Raw genomic sequence first — 5,586 nt, 5'->3', positions numbered from 1 at the left:
AAAAGAGACCGAAAGAATAAGTACTAGGCTTACAAAGAATAAGCCCTGGGGTTGATTTGCTCAACTAACGGAGGTGCTCCAGCATGGCCACAGTCAAATGACTGAAACAAGAAAAGAATAAAAGAATAGAAAAATGTATCTATGTATGTATGTATGTAATGTATGCATGTATGTATACATATATGTATGTAATGTAGGCATGTATATTTGTATGTATGTATGTAACATATGCATGTATGTGTGTATGTATGTATGCATCATGTATGTATGTATGTAATGTATGTATATATGTATCTATGTAGGTACATGTGTATATGTATGGTGCATCTGTGACAATGTTTCTAAGTATGTGTGAATGCTTATCTGTGACTATCCATGCATATATACATGCATGTCTATGTTTGTGTATATGGATACATGAGGGTATGTGTAAGTATGACTTTATATGCATATATACACAAGCTTGTAAGAGAGAGAGAGAGAGAGAGAGAGTGTGTGTGTGTAAATGAATTTATGAATTTGCCTGTGTATACAAGCATAAAAGTCAGTGTGTGTGTGTGAATATATGTTGAAGTATTTACATATATATGTATAAAACAATATATAAATGTAGGCAATTAGGATGCTGTTGCCTAGCCCCAGGTCATCCCTGATTGAGTAGACCTATTATCTTCCCATCTTTTTTTTCAGACATCATGTCCCTAATATTACATTAGATGTAGTCTTAGGTATAATCTTTTATAAAACAGTTAATGTGAATTAAGAAAACTTGGCTGCTATTTGTAGTCTGTTGAGAAACCACATAGAGGTTTACTTGCAAGGCTCCTTTGTTGGCTCGAGATAATTGGGTGAACGGAATGATGGTTGCTAAACATCCATTTTCAAAGTGTAGCTATTACAGTTACCAGTCTTGTCATACCAGATTATTAAAGCACAACTTTCATCTAAATTCCCTGTCATCCATTTCCTTTCATTGATGCTATAATTTCTTTCCCTTCTTAAACCTTCAACTCCAGATGGAGTTATGGGAGTAGTCATGGCATATGTCTTAAGCCTTTTTAACCTGACATCTCATCCTCTCTAGGTCTAGTCATAGTTGATTTCTTCTCAAGAAAAATAAATAAATGTATACGAGGAGCATAACTTCTTTATTCTCTGTCATTTTTCATTCAAATTGTGCATGTTGGTTGAGTGTCTGTTCCTATATACGAAGGTATTACTCAATAAAGTTTTCATTGCAAATAATTTATTTACACCATCATCAAACCTAACTCTCAAATCTTTTTTGCAAAAGTTTAGATGTACACTGTTGTATCCACTTCTTCACTGCCAGTTTCACCGCATCTGTTGTCAATTCATTATTCCAAAAGACTGTACTTCATTTGACAAAACATCTGGAAGTCAGTGTTTCCAGATCTGGACTGTACAGTAGACGGAGGACCACTGGCCATCCCATTTTACCAATTGCCTGAAGTGTGAGATCACATATTGTAATGGTGTATGTGGGTCCTTTTCAGATTCTTGTTTGGTCCCTTCTTTTAAATGGTTTAAACTTTTTTTAGTGTCACAATGTACTGCTCTCTGTTCAAGGTACAGCCATGTTCCAGAAAATCAAGGAGAATGACACCCTTGTCAACGTGCCCAAACAGTCACTGACTTTCTGTGCTAATTGCTGCTCTTGAACATCTTAGGTCTTGGAGAAGAAGTGTGATGCAATTCTATGGAATGAAACCTTCATTTCCAGATCATCCCCTGCTACCAGAATAAAACAAAATGTGTCTTCATTGACTATAGGCAGTTCCAGTAAATCAGAGCAGACTTCCACTCCTCTCTTCAGGTATCAACTATCAATTTCAATCCCAAAATCCTTCATCAACTTGTGTAATGTATTGTAACCACAGTTCAGTTGTGCATATCTATTTATTCGCTTAAGGTACATGTTAATGGTTGAAGTTGATGGACTCCCACTGTGTGGTTTATCTTCAATGATAGTTTCCTCTTTTTTAAACTTCATCTATTTTTGCACATTAATTTTGACAATGATGCCATCTGTAAACAACCTGTAAGTTTCTGCAAATCTAAGACAGCTTGCAGTCTTCCTTTGTCAATAACTTAGTTGAGAGCATGTTGCTTCTGCTTAGAACCTATTATTTGCCTACAATGGAGAACAGGAAAAAGAGCTAATCTAGTGTCACAAGAGGTATTTGCATGAGGCTGAGTGTTAATGATTTAACAACACCATGCGAACATTTAATGGTAACTTTTATTTCATTGTACAAGTAATATTCAGATTGGTCATGAATTATAAAGTTCCACAACAGATTAGCATAATAGAAGGAATAATTCTGTAGCATTCATAAATAATGGATTACAAAAGCTCTGTATTTAAGCTTGTTAAGACAGGAGAAAATATACATGCTGGGTTCGATTTGTAAAACTATAGCAGCATGTTTGCAAAACATTAGCTACTGTCCACAAGGCTGAGTAGTAGTCATAAGAATGACTGTTTAAAAGCAACAAATGACTGAATCAGCCAGTCTCTGCACAAATAAGGTTGATAAGAGTGGAGATACCATTTCACCCATTCATCTATGACACTCTGCAAAGTTGGTGCTCAAACTGAGCTTATTCATAACCTATGAACTGAGACATTCAGAAAGATCTAGAATGATGTATCATGTGAAGTCAGTTGGCTGATTGGTCAGTAACTCAACCTCTCATGTGAACAAGGTTGTACTATGTTGTGACTAAAACTTCACAATCTGATGATTCAGTTTAAAGTCTTGCTACACAAGCAACATGTGCAATTTGAATAACCTATGTCAGCTAGTAAAAAATTTTTTTTAAAGTATCTCCATTTTTACATTATTTTCAACACAACCCTTGTAGATAAGAGAGAAAGTAAAAGAGTGAGAAGAGGAATAATTAAATTCAGTACTGGATTGATTCTTTATTTATTGTCCCTGAAAAGGTGAAACGCAAAGCTTGAATGGATTTGAACACAAAGAAGAGAGCCAGAAGGAATACTGCCAATTAACCTCATTAACTATAAAATTAAGCATGGGACTGGGGTGGGCCAGAAGTATAGGGTTAGTGATAGTATGCAAATGGCTGAGATCTTAGTATAAACTTAGCAAAGACAAAAGTGTTAATTAATAGGAAAGAAGACAGGACCCTGGTACCCTCAAGGAATTGGCCTTGCTCAATATGCAGAAAAGGAGCAGGTATAAACTACCTATACTGCACTCAATGTAATCTATGGACACACAAGAGATGTGGCTGAATCATAGGTAGACTATCAGAGAACATAAGCTTCATATGTGATAGATGCTCTAGAACAATACTTTCCATAAACACATCAGAAATAGAACCCCTTGGATGTCTTGATGGCTCACTGTAAGTAGTTGATAGTTTTTGCTACCTGAAAGATGTCATCAGCAAGGGAGATGTTTGTTCTGAAGGTATAGTAGCCAGAGTAAGAATGGGCTAGAAAAAGTTCAGGGAGCTACTACTGCTTGCAACAAAGGTCTTCTTTCACTAAGTGAAAGGCAGATTGTATGATGCTTGTGAAGCATGGTAGTGAGACATGGGCTTTGAATACAGAAGACTTCAGAAGATGGAAGGAAATGAAGTGAACATGCTCTGTTGAATATTCAGTCTAAGTATGCATGAATGACATCGTATAAATGTGCTGAGATTTTTCTCTGGACATAAGAGGAATTAGATGTAGTGTGCAAGAAAGAAGACTGCACTGGTAAGGACACTTAATGTGTAAGGATGAGGACAGCGGTATAAAGAAATGTCAATCACTAACTGTAGCTGGAGCCTTGGATGAAGAAGACCCAGGAAGACATGGGAAGAAGTGGTAAAAACTGACAACAACTCTGACAAAGGATGACCAGGATATCTGGCGATACGAGGTTCTTATGAAAACTAACTCATCAAGGCAAAAGTGATTTCTGGAAGCACTGCATGGGTATATATTGTATACGTGTGCATATGTGTGTGTATTTCTCTATTCCCGAGCATTAAACTAATACATCCTTTTGTTGTTTACACCACCTGTCCTCGTCTGTTGTTGTTTTTTTTCGTAAATTCTCCCATATATATATATATATGTTGTGTGTGTATGTTAATATATATATATATATATATATATATATATATATATATATGTAATGAGGGAGTCACCAGTTATAACTATGATACTTAACATCAAACTGCATCAGAGAAATGAATGAAGAACAATATTAATTGTTTATTAAGATGGCCTTTTATCTTGTTGATGATTATGATGATACAGTATAAAAAAATATAACTTTGTCAAGTTGTTTGTGTACACAAGTTATTTGTAGACCTGCAGTCCATTCTGCATGATTGTTGGGGGTTCATCTTTGTGATGACTAGGGAGAGAGAGAGCAAGAGGGAAAGAGAGTAAGTCAAGTTATGTAGGGAGGGTAATAGATCTACTTTCGCTTGTTGATCAGCATACTGAAAGAGTTTCTCTTTGATCAGAGACAGATGACTCAGAGTGAAAGAAAGCTATTTGGCTTCAAGTTCTTTGTAACTAAATCAGGGCGAGCAAAAACAAAGGATTTACTTCTCTCTACTCAGCCTTGACTAATGACTACCTTGAGAAAGATAAAAATGTCAGCTTATTCTTATAAACTTCTTAGCGTAACAGGCTATATATATATATAATATATATAAATACATCAATCAATCCCCTCCTCATATTGTTGTTGTTGACACTCCGTCGCTTACGACATCGAGGGTTCCAGTTGATCCGATCAACGGAACAGCCTGCTCGTGAAATTAACGTGCAAGTGGCTGAGCACTCCACAGACACGTGTACCCTCAACATAGTTCTCGGGGATATTCAGCGTCACAGTGTGACAAAGCTGACCCTTTGAATTACAGGCAAGAGAAAGTTGTGGTGAAAGAGTACAGCAGGGTTCGCCACCATCCCCTGCTGGAGCCTCGTGGAGCTTTAGGTTTTTTTGCTCAATAAACACTCACAACGCCCGGTCTGGGAATTGAAACCACGAGTCAGCTGCCCTAACCACTGGGCCATTGCACCTCCACCCTCTTCATATAACCATCCTACTTTCTACATTACCCCTACTGCAGCTCCTCCCCCACTTTTCTCTTACTATCTGGAACCATCTCACTTGTTAGCCATTGTTCGTCTATTAATTTTGTTCTCCACACCTACATGTCACAGTAGCCATCCCATCCCTTCTCCGTGGGCCACCAAATTCTCTCTCTTCATTCACTATGCTTTTCTCTCTCCTCTGCTCCTGCAGCCTTCTCAAACACACAGTGGGGGGGGGGGGCAATGTAATTGAGTTACCCCTTCCCATGAAATTGCTGCTCTTATGCCAAGATTTGAAACAAATATTAATGTTCATTGACAAATAATATTTATCAATTACTTAGGAGTGGCTGTGGTAAGTAGCTTGCTTACCAACCACATGGTCCCAGGTTCAGTTCCAGTGCGTGGCATCTTGGGCAAGTGTCTTCTACTATAGCCTCGGGCCGACCAAAGCCTTGTGAGTGGATTTGGTAGACGGAAACTGAAAGAAG

Source organism: Octopus bimaculoides, chromosome 1 (assembly GCF_001194135.2).
Source record: "Octopus bimaculoides isolate UCB-OBI-ISO-001 chromosome 1, ASM119413v2, whole genome shotgun sequence".
NCBI lineage: Eukaryota > Metazoa > Mollusca > Cephalopoda > Octopoda > Octopodidae > Octopus > Octopus bimaculoides.
The sequence above is the reverse complement of the archived record's forward strand: the minus strand, read 5'-3'. Positions refer to the sequence as shown.